The following is a 20914-nucleotide window of genomic DNA, read 5'->3' as shown; positions in this document are numbered from 1 at the left end:
ACTGAATTAACACTTAGATAATTTTAAAGGGTGCTTGTGACTTCTCAAATTACTCTAAAATGCTCCTAGTACCTGATTTACCATGCAGGTACATAGGCCTCAAAGTCTGTTCTAGATTTGGATGCTATTATTCCATTAGAATGGTTACCCCCAAAGCCTTGCTACACTTAGCTGAGCCAACAATTTTTTTTTACAAACATTGGTATTTCATTCACATCATAGTTTAGGGAGCTTTGTTTCTCTCTTAATGGCTAAGAATAAAACTTTAAAGGAAAACATCTCCATGGGAAGTCTAACATTGCTTAGGAGTGAATAATCTATGGGCTGCCAGAAAACATTACTTGATTATCAATTTGAATTTTCTTTTACTCCTTAGTTTTATCCCATTAAGTATTTCTTTTATTCCCTTGGACCACCTCCAACTGTTGTTCTCCCTTCTGGTTGCCTCTATATCTTTCAAATATTTGACAAGTTTCAGATTCTGATTGATCCCTTTTTTCCCTCTTCCCCAAGTGCTAGCTTCTATCTTCAATGAATTCCTGTCTATTGTTCTTTGAGATTAAATCAATGAAAATTACAAAAGCTAAAGAATGCTTTAACAAGCTTCTTTTGCCCCTCCCTTCACCTTTTCACAAAGGATTTTTTCCCATCTTATCACTTCCTTCCAAAAGTACCATATACCTTAATTAACTTATTACGACTCTTTTGATGATTATGAATAAATCTTCATTTGTTTTCTTTATTAGCATTGGATCTGCTTTTGTTAATTGTTTAAATGTTCCCCATAGGCAGAAAAGCAATATAACTCAAATGAAGCAGGGCTTTTTTGTTAAGGATAGTCAATTTGATTAACATCACAGTCAATATGATGAATGGAAGCATTTTGGAACAAGTTGCCCAGTAACTTGAAATTGACAATATAATGTGTGTGTCATTAGGAGTGGGGCAATAAATTCAACAACATATCATAGCATTGATCTGGGATAGTTCTTGATTTGGGATAAAATAATGATTCTGTACATTTACATAACATCATTCCTTCCTGGATTTCAATGCTTACAAATAGACTTTATCATCTAGAAGTTTAAGTGATGTGGAAACAAGTAGACTTCAACACTGCTGAAGAACTAAAATGGTAATTAAGGGATCTAGATTAAATTGACTAAAACCCTATGGCTCACATGATTTAGTTAATAAGAGAGGATATATAGCAAATATAAATAACTGTTTATGGGAACAGTTATTTAAAATGCAAAACCAGAAACTGCAAACTCCAACTACAGACTTTCTCTGTCAACTAGATGTGTACCAGTGTTTACCAGAGAATAAATGTCTAACAAATTTTCCTCTAATAAAAGAAGTAGATGGAAGAAAATGTACCAAAAGGTTGGATTAAGACTACTATAAACATTCTTCCAAAAGACTATTTATCATTAATGGAGCCCTCAAATCTTTCAGAAATTAAGGTGCTAGAGCTTAGAAAACTAGAAAATAAAGAATACATTTTTGGCTTTGTTGTGTGTTCACTTGGGGTTGGTTTGTTTTGCATATTGCTTTCTATTTTTTAAATCTGGGTTGCTACACATTTTTTTCCACTGGGAATGAGAAGGCAATCTCTAAGGATAATTCCCCACCAAGAGAAATATTAATAAAAGAAAGAGAGACAAAGGGAGAAGAGTCCTTTGAGACTCATTTATTTACCTGGGATAAAAATGAAATCATTATAACTATGAAAAGGAGAAGCAGTAACTAAAAAAATAAGCTATTCAACATGAGAGAACAAAACACTAATAGGACAAAATATATACAGACTTCATATATGAAATCTACTTTGTTTCCAGTCTTTTTACAAAGAAGCAATCTGATTCTTAAAATTAATGTGCTAATATGAATTTGTCATCAAATTACTATCCATCAATAGCTGCCTTTCATCCAAGTATCTCTGAGTTTCATTCTACAGCTGTTAAGATTTCCAGATTCCTCAACTGTTGTCATTGAACTTCACTACATTCTATTTATCACCCTGAGGACTTTTACACTCTTCATAAAAGAATGTGAAATAATATCGTGTATTTCTGTTTTGACCAACCAACACATGCAAATGAAACAGATACAACTTATTTTTTAAAAAATAACAACTAACATTTATTGAATGTTGAGTATGTGCCGTGTATATTAATTCACAATACCATTAAATAGAAACTACAATTATCATGATTTTACATATAGGAAATTGAGACAGAGAGGCAAAGCATTTCCCTACATGTATGCAGGAGGTACCTGGATTAAGTGACATGTGTTTGTTTTATTGAAATGGAGGTCAGGTTACTAAACTCAGAAGGGTGTTCGTGTAATCTCTAGGTGATGACATTTCATAGCCTTCTTTTATTATTGATTTACTTTTTAAAAATAATATAATAAATAATTGTGAATCAGATCACTATTTTACTCAATATATGTATTTGCAATTTAAGGTCCACAGAGGGGTAGTGAATTTTCCAGGGTCACATGTCATTTTGTGGTGCTGAGTCTCATATACATGTTTCTTGAGTAATGAGTTGGGATTCCTTACTGTTCTTTCTTCTTTCCCTTCCCTATTTTATTTCCCTGATTCATCTTTCTCCTTCTTATTTTTCCAGCTCTCACTCTCATTCTTCTTTCAGATTTTCTATAGGTCAAGAGGTGAGAGCAAAATGGATAGTCTGGAAGGCCAGTTAAGTGACTAGACAGAGTTGGTCAGCTAACTAATGAATATTTCAGCAATATTTTGTTATTACTTAATGATATTTTTTCACCAGATAAACTCAGGGTTAGAAGAAGTTGTATAGGTCAAAGCTTACATATCATATCCCCTGTGGTACCTTGAACTAGTGCTTGAATCTCCTCCCAAGAATCACTTCCTCCAGGGCTATTTATTTATTTAGGAAGCTCTGTCTACTAGATCTCCTTAATGGTTATCCCAAATCTCTTTCCCTATAGTTTCCATTCCTTGGTCTTAGTTTTAAGTATGAGATTGAAAAGAACATATATGATCCTATATTTCTCAGAGAGTGGCTCATCTACCATGAGTATCAGAATCTTAGGGTGTGCCTGTCAAAACACAGAACTGGGGGCTCTATCCCAAAAGTATCTCACCTCTGCAGAGGTGAGACCTAGGAAACTGTATATTTAATAAGAACTTCTAGATAGTTGGCATATATTCCAAAGTTTGAGTGCAACACTGGTCTAATAAGTCTTTAACAGGAAATCCATTAATATATTTCAATATACCTCCTCTAGTAGTCTTCTTCGGGCAAATCATCCCTCTCACTTCAGATAATCTCTATACCAAATTTTTAATCCTGTCATTATTCTGGTTTTTCTCTTTCAATTTATCTCCCATATCTTCAGGTTTAGTGTCATCTGTAAAATTGATGAGCATATTCTTTCAGCCTTTATTCAAGGCACTGATCAATGGGATGGAAGAGAAAGACTGTGGGCCTTTAGTAAAAATCATCTGATAGGCCGATGTTGGCCAATTAATCACTTTGATCATAAATATTCAATACTTAACCCAACTGATTGTTTTAACTCAAACTCATGTTTCTCCATCCTCATCAAAGCCTGGATGAAACTTTAAAACATGCTACGGTGACTGCACATCCATTGTCCATCCAGGATAGGACTAAAAAAGAGGAGTTCATTTTCACATGGCTATTGTGGGGTAAAGTATTAGCTGGGGCCTACTCTATAATGACTATAGACTATAATGTTTCTCCTGTCTTCAAAAAATATTTACTTGGTAATTAGTTGTAAAATTTTGTCAGAAATTATACTGCATACTTATATGTCATTTGTATTGTCCATCTTATTCCCTATTTGAAATTGAAAATATTTTTTCCTATAATGGCTTGTGGTCTAAAACATTTTTCAGATAATCAAAGGCAGTTAAACAATGCCATTTGCAAGGACTTAGAACCTAGGGCAATGATTTGTGCAGACCCAAATATTTGAACTAGTTTAGGCTGATATCATTGTTAAGAGAGCATTTCATTGCATTTACCTATCAGGGAATGTGTTCTACTCCTGCCCATTGCAACTATCTGAGTCCAACTTTTCAGAATGTTTACTTGCCTTCCTCACTGGCCACTGGCCAGAGTGACCTCTCTTTCTCAGATTTCCAGGAGCTCTGCCCTATAGCATTGGCATCATTTCTCTATGTGCCTGCCTCACCTTCCTAAGTATAAACTGTGCATTTTCATGGTTCTCAAAGTGCTAAGGAAAACACTTCCAGATACATAACTGCTAACTAGTGCTCTTCTAAGAGGGTGAAAACCTCAGGTTCAACCCAGAATGTCAATAACATTCCTGTTTCACCCTCACTCTTCCAGCAATCTCTAGGTAAATCATAGTTTTAGCTCTAATGAATACAAGAAAGACAGAGACTGGAGGAGATAAGGACCACTGTGTAAAATTAGATCTTATTGTTTTAGCAAAGTCACAAAAAATTAATGCCTTTCTTATAGATGTGAGTCTAGGTGCATGTGAGTTGATAAGTTACATCAATTTAACCAAAGGTGATGCTTCTGATCATCAGCATATGAGATGTTTCCAGTGTCATTCTGCATGCGAATGGATAATTAGTAAATGGATAATTATGGTGGCCCATGGCAAATTGGGAATGAATATAGTGAGGACTTCAGTTGACTCCATTTAAGACCTTCATGTCCTCTGATGTCAGTTGGAATTCAAATTGCATGTTCCCTTTGATCTGCTTCTCATTGTAACTTTTGGCCAGGGACATGACTCCACCCTGTAGCTGATAGCAATGGGCAATCAGGGCTGGGGTTCATTTGTGATTTTTTGCCATATCACAAAGAACTGGGTCATCCAAGAGAAAAGGCGAGGTTCGGGTCCACCCATCTTTTATTTCATTGGGATGCCAGAGCACTATCTGCAACAAGTATAATATCTTTTGCCTTGCAGTAGTCCAACAGTTTTCTCTGGTTGAGATAAGGTTGACATTCCACCTGGTTGCGATGGGCTAGTACTTGAACCCTGGCTTGTTTAGGATCATCTCCAGCTGCTTGCAGTTAACGTTGGACACACCAATTGTGTGCAACACAGTGTATCCTTACACTTCTCCAGAGCCTCCCACATGGCACAGAGATCCACTGTGTTAAAAATGCAATTTCCATGTTCATCTGTTGGACAGAGATCCTCCCCAAGCTTCAAATCTGTTGGGTAAAGAATAATATAGAGGTCCATATAGTCCAGCTGAAGTTTCTTCAGTGATCTTTCCAAGGCTGGTTGGACCAATTCTGGTCTAAAGAAAATGACTGAAAGCTTTGAAGTATAGAATATATCTTCTCTCTTCACAGTGCCATCTGCAATCTTGCTTCAGATGGCCTGAACAACGTTCTCTTCTTTTTCATATACATATGCAGAATCAAAATGGCGATACCCAGCATCAATAGCTAATTTGGTGGCCTAATTGCTTTACTCTTAGGAATCAAAGTCAGCTACAACATGTTGAAGCAAGACGGCAGTGATCTCTGCCTGGTCTCTGCATTCTCATCCAGGTGGGGCATCTCTTGGAGCTTAGCAGAGGGCAACCAGGCATGGTGCTTTCCTCTTACTGAGCCACTTCTCTCAGGCTCAACTACTCTGCTTTCTTTCTGATTTCAGCTGCAAGCTATTGGGTAAATCATTCATCTCTCCCCTGGGACCTCAGCTGTTTGAGCCTCTCCTTTCTGTCACATGGAAGGATCAAAAATATACAACTTACTTTTAAAGAGAGTTAGAATTAATGTAAATTTTTAAAAAATCTGCTGTAGACTAAGAAATGGTCTACAAGATTATAGGCTATAAATTCTTGGAAGTAAATGCAGCTTTTAGTAAGAAGATAAAGTATATACAAACATGCAGAACCAGCATCTTCATGGAAAATAAAAGTTTAAAAGTACTTTGAGGGAAAACAATCTAAACCAAAATCTCCTAATAGTCTTTCTTCTAATCAGAAGTTTCCCATACAGTTACTTCATACTCCCATTTATCCAAAGGAATAGTTTAAAAGCTAAAGAACAAGTATATGAAAAAGTCAGTAAGTTATTTTCTACTCTAAAATATGTCAGGCCTGTACTGTGAGGGTTAAGACTAAGGTAAAAATAAAATCCCGTCATGTAAGAAAAGTAACAGATTTTGAATAGCCCGTATAATGCATAGGAAATATTGAAATGCATGAATAAGGCTCTCAGATAATGGGGAATGGAAAGTGTGATGGTTAGGCTAATGTGTCAGCTTGGTTGGGTAACAGTGGCCAGTTATTTGGTCAAGCAAACACTAAGCTAATTGTAATACAAGGGCATTTCATGGACTTTAATCATCACTGAGTTGATTGCATAGATGGCTGGTTGCAACTAAAATCAACTGAGGAAATTGCTGTCAGCAATGAATGATATTTCATCCAATCAGACGAAGGTCCTGAAAGAGCAGGTGATTTCAGCATTTGGAGAGAGAATTTCCATATGTACTTTGGATAGTTAGCATCTCTGGGAACTCATCAAGGACCTTCATGGGAGCCTCTGTCTTGTTCATGGGAGCCTCTGTCTTGCAGCCTGCCCTACACAATTTGGATTTGTGCATCTTCATGGTTACAGGAGGCAATTTTATAAAATCTCAAACTATTTACAGATATATCCTGTCAGTTCTGTTTCCCTAGAGGACCCTGGCTAATACGGGGAACTAATGCTTAATTGGTCCAGTTTCTGTTTGGATGATAGAAAAGTTTTGATAATGGGTAATGGTAATGATGGTATCACAATCTTGTGAATGTGATTAGCACAATTGAATTGTATATTTGAAAGTCATTAAAATGGGAAATTCTAGGTTGTATAGCAATATGTTAACAGAATAAAAAAATTTTTAGATTTTTTTTAAATTTTAAAAAGCTCCATAAAACTGTGCAAAAAACAGAATGAGCCCTAATATAAGCTATGGGTTATAGTTATTAGCATAATTATAATATTATTTTATTATTTCTAACAAAGATATCAAACTAATGCAAAATAATAATAATAGGGAGAACTGTGCATGTGAGGGAGTTATATAGGAACCATGTACTTTCAGCATGATTTTTTTGTAATTGTAACTTCTCTAAATAGAAAAAAAAGAAAAAGAAAACAAGCTAACAACAAAACAAATGTCCTCTTTCAATTTCTTAACACTACATATGGAAAGAATGACTATTCTATGAAAATTAAGATATTATTTGCCTGTTAGCTTTGTACCTTGATTCCAGGTAAAAAAACCAGAAGAATAAAAAGGGTGTGATTTTATAGGTTTGAGATTGAAGGGACGTCTTGATAGAGGTGAATGCCATAGGCTGATAGCTCTAGGACCTTCTGCACCATTTTAATATTTTCTTGTTTCTAGAATGAACTTGGGGTGCTAGCAACTATTTTTTCAATGCACAGTTTTAGTATGTTTGTAAAGAGGATTCAGAGCCCCTAAGAACAAGAAAGAGCTACTGTGAATAGGAAAAGAGAAGGGGTCGTTTGTCCCAGCCTGTCCTGAAAGGAATTCTACATTTCTTTTCCTCATATCCCTTCTCCCTTGACAATACCCTCCCATTTCAATGCTCAGATAAATGAGGAAACCCAATACCAAAATCACCTGTTTGTTGTCCTGTCCATCTTCTGCATCCCTGTACCTTTGCCCTGAACTTCTACCCTGAGGAAAGATTCCAGGGCAGTGACTTTCCCTTGCTTTCTGATCAACTCTTTTTCAGAAGCTGCTTGATGTCTGCATTCTTGCTTATCTCTTTTGCTCTAATGCGCCCCTTACAAGAATATCTGCTGACCCTGACCTTTGAAAAGGGCAAAGGGATTTTAAGCTAGAGCTAACAGGAAGGAGATAAAAGCCCTGAGAGTCTCTCTGCAACCCAATAATACCGAAATTGATCAAGGTACATCCCTTCTCTGTTTGCCCACTCATTGCGCTTCTTAAACAACTAAAGTTTCATGAATTTGCAGTAGAGGTGAAAGAAAAGAAAAGAAAATAGTCCTCAAAGTGTAAATTATAGTTGATAAAGAGGGAAGAAAACTTGTCACCTTTCATCATAATTGTCCTTGGCAGAAGTAGACTTTGAAAATTCCCTTTAAATGAGTGCTCAACTTGTGGAAGACTTCTTGCAAAGCGGCTCCCTTTGTTCTGGAATGATTATTTAAGCTTCCCAAGTTAGCCTCATGGCACAAGTATAAGAAGCTTTTTCCTATGTTCTCTCCTCTTGTTCCCTAAACAAATATTTCTCCCCAATACATCATCTTCCAAAGAACTGAACTAGCTTTAGTGCTGTATTTCTAATTGCCTTAATGCTTGAACTATAAGAAAAGTGGAGGGCAGTCAAGTATAAAGAGCTGAGTTTAGCTGCATCTTTCCTTTCAAGATCAGTGCACAAATTTTGATGCAATATTTAATTAGCAGCAGTACTGAAAAAGATGGCTGCCTTTTAGAAACTAGAATCATACATACAGGAGGAGTCCCTCTTCCCTTCTCATCTTTTGTGTGTGTGTCTTTTTAATTAAATATCCTCAGGTCCTGGTGATACTGCAGATGTTTAACATAATACCTGTTCATTAGAAATGTGTTATACTTATCACATCTTAAAGATGGACTTATCAGCTTTTTCTTTGAGGCACATGTCTCAGATTAATATGCATTGTTGTAGAACTCATTTGACAGGTTCAGATGGGTCAGCAGCAAACAGATAACATTAAGAATCCTACTACAAAGAGTAAAAGGAAGCAGGGCGGGCTGCAGAAGTCAAAACCAATAGTTCGCTTTGAATGGGTGTGTGTGCTATTATCTCATAAGCACATAAAAAGAGAGGGAGAAAGATAAGAAAGAGTATTTTCTACCTGTTGACTCATCTACGGATTTATTTTAATCCCCATATCTCTCTATGCCCTTCATGAGAGCGTATTCTTTTAGCTTCAATGGGCCCCCGTGAGCCTGGATATTTTAGCCAATTTTTAATGAAACTGTAATGCTCTCATTTTGAGGTTCATAACATCCTCAATCCACAGAATATCATAGATGTCCCCATTTCCATTCCTACGGTAAGGTGGCAAACCATTATTCTTTTGGTTGTGTTTCCCTGTTGTTGAGCTGCCTGGGTAACAGCAGGATCACCATGAAGGGACCTGTGAGACAGAGGCATCCACCCAATCACTGCAGCTCACAGGTGTTGTCGATTTCATTCCCCTCCTATGTGTAAACTGTGTGCAGGTTCTCCCTAAGGCAAACTCAGCATAGAATTGCATTACCTTCCCCCCAGCATGGGACATGACTCCCAGGGATAAGCCTTCCCGGCACTGAGGGACTACTAGCAAGCACCAACTAGCAATGCAACTGGAAAAAAGATCTTGCCCAAAATGGGGAAAGGGTAAAGTTTATATGGCTAAGAGGCTTCAAAGTGAGTCAGGAGGTCATCTCAAAGATTATACTTATGCATATCTCAGCAGGATCCCATTGACTGCCCCAGTAAATATTGCTTCAAATAATGGAGCTACTGAGGGCTCTGAAGACATCCAGACATTATAGGCAGGGCTGACAGCTCAGGAGTTTGGTGCCCTGCCGTTGGGCCCTACTTTGGAATTTATGCTCCCCAGAGTGACAGAGTTGGATTCAGACTTGTTTTTCCTACATATGGTTCTTCTGCCCCTTCTATTTGAACCAATGGTTAGTATTAGAGTTGATGGGTTTATGTCCAAGAGACTTAAATCTTTGGAGTTTCCATGTCCCAGCCAGGTCCTGAATCTCAATAGAGTTGCAGCACCTACTCTTCAGTTCATTGGACTCACCCAGGACAACTAACAAGGAGATGATGCTGGACAATGACCACCTCAAGGAACAGAGAGAGTATGCAAGTTAGATTCCATCCATTGCCCCATAGGATCTAAATCCCCTCTCAATTAGAGGCAAAGTGAGCACCATCATCCCAGCATCCTCAGGATTAGGGAATGAATGATGGACTAGAGTAGACTTACTGTTATTCTTCTATAGATTTATTGTGATTCTAGCAATGGAAGAACTTATGATTAATATGGAGTAAGTGGCCACTAGAGGTTCTGAAGGGAGAAAGAGGGAAAAATGGGTAATATGGGGGCATTTTCAGGGCATTGGAATTGTCCTGAATGATGTTGCAATGACAGATATAGGCCTTTATATATATCTTGTCATAACTTACAAACTTGTGTGGGAGAAAGTTTAAGCTATAATGTAAACTCTAATCCATACTTAGTGGCAATGCTCCAATATGTGTTCATCAATTGTAACAAATGTACCACAATAATGTAGGATGTTGTTAAGGTGGGAAAGTGTGGGAGGGAAAGGGAGTAGGGCATATGGGAGTCTCCTACATTTTTAATGTAACATTTATGTAATCTAAGTATCTTTAAAAAATTTTTTTAAACACTGTGCAAGATGAATCCTTCTGAAACCACTTCTCCCCACACATCCACCTCCCACCCCCACCCATCCTGACCCAAGTGTCTATTCATCCCGCTTTGTTCAGAGACATCAGAGGAAGGCTTTATACAACATTGTAAAGACAAAGAAAGCAGCGATAACAGCCATGGTCTTGACATCTAGAGCCACCTACCATACTTGTGAAAGTTTATTTTCCTCCAAAGCATTTTGCTATTGGTTTTTGCCAAAAGGAGATACTTTGTCCTAGGAAAAGCTCAAGGTAAAAACAGAAAGTTTTACTGGAACAAGAAATATATGTGGTACATTTGGCCTTAGGGAAAGGGGAACATTGGCCACTAGAAAGAAACCTTTTTTTTTTTTTTTTAAAGATTTATTTATTTATTTAATTTCCCCCCCTCCCCTGGTGGTCTGTTCTTGGTGTCTATTTGCTGCGTCTTGTTTCTTTGTCCGCTTCTGTTGTCGTCAGCGGCACAGGAAGTGTGGGCGGCGCCATTCCTGGGCAGGCTGCTCTTTCTTTTCACGCTGGGTGGCTTTCCTCACAGGCGCACTCCTTGCGCGTGGGGCTCCCCCACGCGGGGGACACCCTTGCGTGGCACGGCACTCCTTGCGCGCATCAGCACTGCGCATGGCCAGCTCCACACGGGTCAAGGAGGCCCGGGGTTTGAACCGCGGACCTCCCATATGGTAGACGGACGCCCTAACCACTGGACCAAAGTCCGTTTCCCGAGAAAGAAACCTTCATGATAAATGTCACTTTGGTTTTAAGGGCCAAGATTCCATTTTGATCTTGGAACAGCAGCTTTATTCCTAGAAGGTAATTTCCATGATTACCTTCCTTCATATTTTGTTCATTTTCATTAAAGGACCACAAAATCTACTTATTTTCAACATGCTAAGAGGATAAACATGAGATGGGAAAGCAGAGGCAGGCAGAAAACTGTGAAATTCAATATAGTGTGAGGTCTCTAAGTATATTTGAATTGCAATGGGAGATTTGGGGTAAAAAAACAAAGGGTGAGTAACTCTTTGTGATGATTATGAATGCTACTTAAGGCAGGGGGGACAATGTGAATCAAGGTTCATGGATGTGATAGGAAATGTGTCCAGGAGAAGGAGGAACTAAAGTACATGTTGCAGAAGTAGTGTGGATACCAAGTAGCACAAGGCAAATGTGACAAGATATAATGAGCCAGGTCCCAAAGCTCTTCATTGGCATGCTGCATAATTTTTACAGTACTCTAAAAGGAAAAAGGAGTTCTTTTAGAGGTGAAGTTCTTTTGGAGTTGTGTGTGTCCTGGGGAATATCAAGTCATAAGCATGGTTTGTTTGAAATCTCAATGGAAACCTTTGCATCCCGTTGGAAGAACACAGGCAGTCATTCTCCATCCCCTTGAATGTCACACAAACTCACAAGGCAGGGTTGATACAGAAGATTAGGTACCAAAGAACTGTCTGGGTGGGGTAAGAGGGGAGTTGCAGAATACTAGCAAGAACCCAGCTATCATTCCAGAGAAGCAGTGTTCTGGAAGTGGAACATGGGTTTCTTTGGCCCATCCCTTTTCTGCTAACATTTTTTTTCAGTTTTTTCACACTTTCTTTTGTCAATGCCAGTCCATTCCAATGACTTCTCTTTAACTACTATAAACAGGCACCTGCTATGAGACAGAGTCTGGGCAAGTGTTATGTGTAGGAGACAGAACCAGAGGAACTTCTGGAATGTTAGGTAAGTGGTAAAGAGTTAAGCATCTGGAGAACTGCCAATTCACAATGGAAAGCCTGAACCAATTTTAAAGGTTTAAAGGGGGTAGCAGATGTAACTCAAGCAATTGGGCACCTGTCTCCCACATGGGAGGTCCTGGGTTTAGTTCCTGGTGCCTCCTAAAGAAGATGAGCAGACGCCACAATTAACAAGACACCACAACCACCACAACCAGCATATACCGCAACCAAGAAGATGCTGCAACCAGCAGACGCCACAGATGCCACAATCAGCAGATGCTGCAATCAAGCAGAAGCCACAACCAGCAGACCATGGAACCACCAGGGAACAGAAGTAGCTCAAGCGGCTGGGCAATCACTTCCTACCTGGGAAGTCCCACGTCCTGTTTCTGATGCCTCCTATAGAAGACAGACAATGAGCAGACAAACGAGGAAGCCATCTGCAGGTGGCGGGGGAAGGGGATAAATAAAAATAAATAAGTAAATAAATAAATATATATATATGTTTAAAGTTTAAAAGGGATCTGTGGTGAACTTAATTGTATACCCCTGTTTGGGCATTGTTCTTGGTTGGCATGCTGATAAGTGTGACCCATTGAAAATAAAATCTCTTCAAAACATTACTTCAGTTAGGGCAAACTGAATCAAGTTGGGCTTTAATTTAGATTCCTGGAGTCCTGTATAAGCAGAGTGAAAGACAGAGTGGAGCTATGAGGAGCAGTAGAAGCTGAAAGTCAATGGAATCCAGAAAAGAGAAGGTGCTGCTATGTGCATTGTCATGTGACAGAAAAGCCAAGGGCCAAGGATCACTGGCAGCCAGTTCCAGAATGCCAGAGTCTTCAGAAAGCATTCTCTTGCTGACACACCAATTTTGAACTTCTCCTATCTTCGGTACCATAAGACAATAAATTATTATTGTTTAAGTCACCTATTGTGTATTTGTCATTGCAACTGCAGCAAACTAAGACAGGTTTTGGTCCTGGAAAGTACGGGGCTGCTATTACAAATACATATCTGAAAATGTGAAAGTGGCTTTCAAATTGGGTAATGGGTAGAGGATGGAAGAATTGTGAGGTGATTAAAAAAGATTGGATTGCTTTAAAGAGACTGTTGATAGAAATATGGATGTTAAAGTTACTTCCGAGAAGGAAATGATGAATGTGTTATTGGAAACTGGAAGACAGGCAATTCTTGTTATAAAGTGGCAAAGAACTTGGCAAAATTATGTTCTGATGTCAGATTGAAAGTGGAAATTGTAAACGATGAACATGAATATTTTGCTGAGAAGATTTCCAATTTAAAAATGGTAGGTGCAGCCTGGTTTCTCCTTGTGTCTTATAGTAACAAGAAAGGATAAGGAGAACTGAAATCTTAAGCACAAAGAAATCGGAAATTGATGATTTAGAAAATGCTGATACTGTGTAGATATCCAGATAGTGTGCTCTAAGATTAGGGCTAGAAGTAGATCTACCAGGGACCTTCCTGAACTTTCAGGAAGTGAGTCCCCAGAGAACAGGGGATGAACTGTGTGCAGGATGAACTGAGCAGCACTTTTCTAAAGAGGATATGGCTAAACATGGTCCAGTCGGTCATTTCAGGGGAAGTCAGGATTGGAAATGCAGTTATCAAGGAACGATTTATGGAAAGTTCTTTTGTTTGATGGTTTGGACCTGCTTGAACTGCAGGCACACTTGACAAGGCTTTTACAAAATTTGCATGAGGAGAACCACTACCAGCCTGTGTTGAAAGAAACAGAGAAGGTATGAACTGAAGGAAGAACAACTTCAAGGTCAGAACCATGGGAGCAAAGGTCTGGACTGAAAAGGTCTCCTCCAGTTAAAAGAGCAGGTCCACCCAAGAGGGTAGAAAGGGCAGTCCATCCCTGCAATTAGGGGGCAGGCCATTAACCCCGAACTTGGATGGGGCAGGTCTTGTGTCCTACTGTTCAGAGACAGTGCTGCCACCCCAGTTCTTGGAGATGATGGGGCCTGTGCTCCAGTGTTCAGAAGAAGCATGACCACAGAGCAAGTCCTTCAGAAGGGGGGGCTGCCACTCCCTCAGAACTGGAGTCAAAACATCATTCCATACGTGAGTTTAAACCTTGAAGTGTAACAGATTTTGCCCTGTAGGATTTCAGACTTGTTTGGAACCCATGACCTTGTTTTCCCTCCAATTTCTCCATTCTGGAAAGGGAATATCTACCCTATGCCTGTCCCACAATTGTGTATTGGAAGCATATAGCTTGTTTTCTAGGTTTCACAGATTGACATAGTTTGCCTTAGCATGGACCACACCCATAACCAATGATGATGAGACTTTGTACTTAGCATTATTGCTAAATGACTTAAGGCTTTCAGGACCTTGGAATGGAATAAATGGATTTTGCAGATGGGAAAAACATGTCTTCCGGGGGTCCTGAGGGTAGAATGTGGTGGAATGTACCCCAGTTTGGACATGATCTTGGTCTTAGTCCACATACTGCTGAATGTGGATCCATTTTAAATAAGATCTCTTCAAGATGTTATTTCAGTTAAGGAGTGGCTCACCTGGATCAGGTTGGGCTTTAACCTAGATCACTAGTGTCCTTTATAAGCAGAGTAAATGTCAGACAGAGAGGAGCCATGGGGAGCAGTCAAAAGCCTAGAAATAAACAGAATCTAGAAGAGAAAGAAGATGCTACCACGTCCATTGCCATGTAACTTAAAAAAAATAAGAAACACTGGCAGCCAGCTCCAGAACACCAGGGTCTTCTGGGAAAAGCATGTCCTTGCTGATGCCTCAATTTTGGACTTCCCCTAGCCTCAAAATCATGAACCAATAATTTCCCATTGTTTAAGTCAACCAATTGGATAGTATTTGTTTCAGCTTGAAAATTAAAAGAGGATCTATTCTTTTATCGGTGATCACCTATCTTAAGAAGTAAAAGAGAGCAAGTACCCACTTCAGCTGTTTCATTTTTATTTTGAAAATGAATTTTATCCCCTTGGTGGCCACAACATATCTCATGTGGTTTCCTCATGCCAGTTAAAAGCTTTCACAAATTGGGTAAGAAGGAGGATAACTGGAGAGTTGGAGATCTCAAAAAGATCCACATGGGAAGAAATTATCCGACAATGGCAGGTTGTGTGAAGATGATGTGAGATTGTCAGACACTTTAATGATCCTTTCCTTCAATCTGGCTTATGTACCTTTTGAAGGAGCACATAGCTTGATAGGGAGGCAGCCTTGAAATCAATTGAGAGAACGAGGAAAACATCAATAGCATCTGCAGCTATAGGCCACTCTGCTACAGTGAGATTTGCTGTAGGACAGAGATGACAGCTCCATAACAACATCTTATGATATGGGCTTCCTGAGAGTGGATTCAAAACAAAGAGTGGATACTCTGGCAGAAAGTGTTTGCAGCATTAGTTAAGGGGTTTTGATGGAACAGCCTGGGCTCCCAATAAAGTAGTACAAAGGGAAAATGGACCTTCTACTGCAGAGAAGAAAGAGTGTAGGACAAACACTAGGCCCTGGTGAGGGATGCAGGGTTATAGCTCAACTCCAGTTTTAGCACATCCTATCGCACACCAACCATGGTTTAATCTTCTTGTTTCCCCATTCAAAGCATCGATAGAAGTTTAAAGCTGGGTTAACTCTACAGGGATGGTATGATGATAACAGATTAATGTGAAATGATATCTGATTGGACAGATGTAATTCATAGAAACAAATGCTATTTTTAGGTTTGTAATAATATTAACAAAAATTGTTTCAGATATTACTGTTGAAATTCACTGATTTAGTTTGGAGTACACAGGTCCATTTCCAGTTGATAAATTGCCTAATTTATCTTAAACTCCAAGTTCACAGGTCTTGAAATACTGATTTGAATGTTTTAAAATAGGAAAACTTTATATATCACTATCAGTTAAACTACGTGAATCAGTTCAGGCTATTTTCCTAACACATTGTAATTGCAGTTCAGAATAGCCTTGATTTGGTGCTTTACAGTATTTTCATTGCCTCTAGGGACATTGTGGGTGCTAATCCGAATTCTTCAAGGCAGGAAATGAGGTGTCTTGTCTGGTAAGGAAAATCGTTCATCAGAGTTACAGTTCTTCCTGGTTGGGGTGTAAATGGAAACAACTAAATAATTTAAGAAAGCTGATTTTTTATGAAATCCCTGGATAAGATGTCATAACACTGGCATAAACCATCATTTACTCTCCACTTTCCAGGATGTCAAGGTTCATGATAAATAAATAGGTTCTAGTTTTATGAAAAGATGTAAAACATTAATGCTTCTCTTTTGTTCTAATTCTGGGTGATGGCTCTGTGTTTGGAGAGATGGGCAAAGACCCATTAAGAGTAAAGGCAGTGAATGATTTCATTTTTCTCTTGTGCATTCTTTCTTTTGTCTGAAGGGTTTTTTTTTCCTTTTCTTAATTTAGTAATAGCCAGTCTGGACAGCAATGAAGGGCATTGCTAGTTTGATTTGTGATATCATATTTGCTATTAAATCTTGTCCATTTCAACCAGGACAATTCTAGGTGCTATAGTGGACACAATGAATTATGAGAACCAATTTCCTATCTTCAGGCAGCTTACTCTAAAGTTGAAAAATATTACGTCATTACTTTACCACCCATTTGGTATTTTTGCATAAAAAGATAACTAAAAGCAAAGGCAGCTTATGTGAACTGGAGCCAGACTCTACTTAGTATCTGGTTGATTATGGTCCTGTGTCTTACTCATTATACCTATAAATGGTCATAATATAATATACACTATAGGGCTTTTGTAAGCATTAAATTAGTAAACACGCATAAAGTGATGAGAATGGTACCTACAGAGATACATTTTTAAAATCTTATATATTTATTCTGCAGCTATGTGCTAAGTTCCAATTTGTACTAGGTATACAGTGGTGATTAAAACAGACAAATTAAGTTCCCTTTCTTAATGGAGATTATATTCTGTGGGAAGGAAATATGTTGGGTATATATATACAAGAAGGGTTAGAGAGTGGTGAGTGCTGTAATTAAAGGAGGATAAGAGGAGAGCAACTAGGTATAGGGTGGAGAAGTCTTGACTTCGGTCAGTCAGGGGAGGCCTCTCTGAGGAGGAATTATTTAGGTTGAAAGCTGATTGATTGACAGAAGCCAGCCATTTGACCCATATGTAAAGTAAAGCAATTTTTAAAAAGGAAATAATTGAGTCCTTGGTGATCAGATGAGGCTTCGTGGAAGAAGTGGGCTTCAGCATAATATTTAGATTAGCTGCCAGAAGGTTGTTCCAGGCAAAGAAGTTGAGATGGGAAACTCAAGGATGAAAGTGTGCTAAATAGGTTTTGATTGATCTGTAATGGATGACTTATGCAGAAGAGTAGAAGACAAGGTAAAACAGTAAGCTGAAATCAGATTGTAGAGGGCATTCATTCCCAAGATCTTGTTACATCTTTTTAAATGCTGCTTAAATTTCTCTGTATAAAAATAGGTGTTATTGCTGGTTGATGAGTTGGAGAAATAAATCATTTGAGTATGGCTAAACTAGTTCCCCATTCAATGACTGGCCTTCAGAGGGGGCACATGGTAAGTATTTGTTGGTGGAGTGATTGATTGGTTAGCTGGTTGATTGGATCATTTATTGAACAAAGCCTAGAAAAATAGATACTTAATAAATGTTAGGGGAAGAAAAGAAGGAAGAGATGATGGATAACAGTGGTGACAACAACAGTGGAAAGATTTGGAGGTGAGACAATGTGAAGGGAAAACCAACAGGACAATATTAATGTGGAAAGTGTTGAAGAGAGACAAGTCAAAGATGAATGAGATGTCAAGCCTGAATGACAAGCACACAGTAACAGGAAAACACCAAGAGGCACTTTCTTTGCAGGGGAAAAAGATGTTGAGACCCATTTTAGATAATATGCACACCAAGGAAATACTGTGATGGTCAAACTGAATTGTCTCTAACAAACAAAAGACACACAAGCCAGAATTAAGGTGAGCAGTACATATAGTTTTGGTTCATCAACACAGTGATAATTAATCTCTCTGCCATTTCTTTCATCCTTATAGATGTGTTATCCATTATCATTGCTTTTAAAAAGATGAGCTCAGTTGAATTTAACAAATTTTGACTGGAAAACCACTATGTACTGGACACTAAACTAAGATGGATTGAAACATAGTTCCTGCACTCCTTCTAGAGGGGGAAGGGAGAAAGAGAAACCAGCAAAACACACATATACTCACACTCATACATAAGTACGGTTAGCTGGTTAAAGGGGATCCAGGACAAATCTATCCAATGGGACTACACATTTTTAAGGAAAGGTCTCTCAGTAATTTAGGATTCTATGGAGAATAAAAGTTTTAAAAAATGTCATTAATTTTGGCAATTAGGAGATCATTGCTGACTTCTGAAGGGGCAAATACATTAGAAAATTGGGAATGGAAGCCAAGTCACATCTTTGTCCCCTCATCCTTCACTCTTGAGTTTTGAGAATGTATTTTTAATCCTATCAATAGGCTAAAAGTCATGATGTTGATGCTTTCTATAAATGCTGACAATAAATGAGTAGGCCACATTCATAATCATTAAATCATGAGATTCCATTTTTTTTAATAAGACGACCAAAAGCAATTAGAAGACACCCAGTTAATTAAAGTATCACCTCCCCCACAAAATTTTTTAATTTACATAATGATGTGTAATTATAGAGACAAGGTAATTGCATTTTTCTGACAATTGATTTTCAGTGGAGTTGCCACCTTGGAGATTTTCCCCCTAAAAAAAATAGAACAAGTTAAATAATTACAATAGAGGATTTTAAGGATAATTTTTATTTGCTTTATTTTAGAAGACAAATTTAATAATAAATAATAAATAAGCAAGAAAGGGCAGGGTTTTGAAGGTCAAGTTAAGCATTTTTCCTTAACAAGGTTATTTTGACATTACTAAATGGAACAGCCACAGAGCTCTGAGCTGTCCTATTAGATTAATGATAGCATCAATGGCAAGAACAAGTACTATTTGTTAAGCACCTTTCCCCCTCAATACTTTAATTCTGCTTGATACAGAGAAAATGGAGATGAAAAGAAAGCCTACTATAACCCTAGTCACTATATACTTTCCCTCTGTTTTTATTTTCTTAATTCAATGAGAAAGAATCAACAGCAAAAATAACCGTTGCCAGACAGTACAAAAATCAATAATCAATTTTGCCAGAAGAAATTCAAGAACATTTCCAGTACTGTTACAGATTAGACAGCCTGTATTGATAATAAAAAAGGCATGTGCCCAGTCTTTTATATACTCTGAAAGGAAGTATCTTCACTATCACATAAAGCCTCCTTGACCCAATCAGGTCTTTCAGCCAAAATTAATCTCTTTCTCTCTGAACTCTCAGGATTTTATATTTCAAACAAAAAATAAGAATTTCTTGTTAAACATGGAGAATTGAATACAATGGGATTTTCTCTGCTACTTCCTCAAACCCCATTCAAGTGACCGTAAAAACAAACCCACAAGCCTAAAGAGAATGGGAAGGAACTATCAGGAGATACGGGAAGGTTGGCAACTTATTGGAAGATGAGTGATATCAATGAGAAACAAATCAGATCATGCAGCAAGAAAGATTTGTATATTGAGATATTAGATACCAACAAAGGCTAGTCTGAAGCATGAGCAGAAACCTGAATGTCTTCATAAAAAGTTTATGTTTACCAATGACTGGAGGTTCATTATGTGGAAATATTTCATTAGAGAGCCTCCAGATTTGAGCACACCAGGCACAGAGGAAGGATCAGGGAGCAACACCATTCTGGAAAGATACCAACTGATGATGTTCCCAGCCATCTTAATTCCATTCTGTTAAGCCATTATCACTAGGCAAAAATATGGAGTAATCTTCCCTGAAAATGCTACAGCACTGGTAATGGGTTGAATTGTGTGTGCGTGTCCCCCGCCCCAAAAAAAGGTATGTTCCTAACCCCCAGTCTCATGATTGTGATCCCATTTGGAAAAAGGATATTTGGAGATGTTATTAGTTAAGATGAGGCCAAAGTGGATTAAGGTGGGCTTTAATTCAATATGACTTGTGTCCTTATAAGAAGAGGAAATTGGACACAGAGAGAGAGAGAGACAAAGGAGAATGCCATATGATGATGAAGGCAGAGATCACCATGAATTGCTGGCAGGTCAGGACCAGATGCTAGAAGAATCATGGAACAGTTTCTTCTCTATAAGTTTTTGAAAGAAGCACGCACCTGCTGACCCTTTGTTTTGGACTTCTAAACTCTTGAGCTGTCAGACAATACATTTCTGTTGTTTTAAGCCACACAGTTTGTGGTATTTTGTTGTAGAAGCCCTAGAAAATTAAGAAAACACCTAGGAAAAAAATTCTGGATTCTGACCTTTGGTGGCCCTACAATGGAGCTCACTGGCCCATGTGACCTACCCAAACATAATGAAAATTAGAGTAGCAATCCAAGAAAGTCATACTTTCAGCATGTTAATCTTCATCTCGTGGTCTCCTTTCAGGGAAATAAACCTGTGGCACAATGATCGAAGAATATATATTTTAAAGAAAACTTTATTTTCTAGGTCAAAAGGACCTGCTAAGTTCCAGCACAAATAAATGAATCAAAGCACATTAGCATGTGATTTCAGAAAGCAAGGAAAAAGAGATGCTAAAAGCTGCTAAAAGAAAAAAAAAAAAGAAATAAAACAGATA

General features: G+C 38.2%; 1 pseudogene; it reads right to left on the bottom strand.

Annotated features, from left to right (window-relative positions):
* Positions 1-4678: 4678 nt before the first annotated feature.
* The window catches only part of LOC101434244 (aldo-keto reductase family 1 member C4-like), a 56715-nt pseudogene continuing 40479 nt past the window's right edge, over positions 4679-20914 (bottom strand).

This window comes from Dasypus novemcinctus, chromosome 29 (genome assembly GCF_030445035.2).
Source record: "Dasypus novemcinctus isolate mDasNov1 chromosome 29, mDasNov1.1.hap2, whole genome shotgun sequence".
Lineage (NCBI taxonomy): Eukaryota > Metazoa > Chordata > Mammalia > Cingulata > Dasypodidae > Dasypus > Dasypus novemcinctus.
The sequence above is the reverse complement of the archived record's forward strand: the minus strand, read 5'-3'. Positions and strand labels throughout refer to the sequence as shown.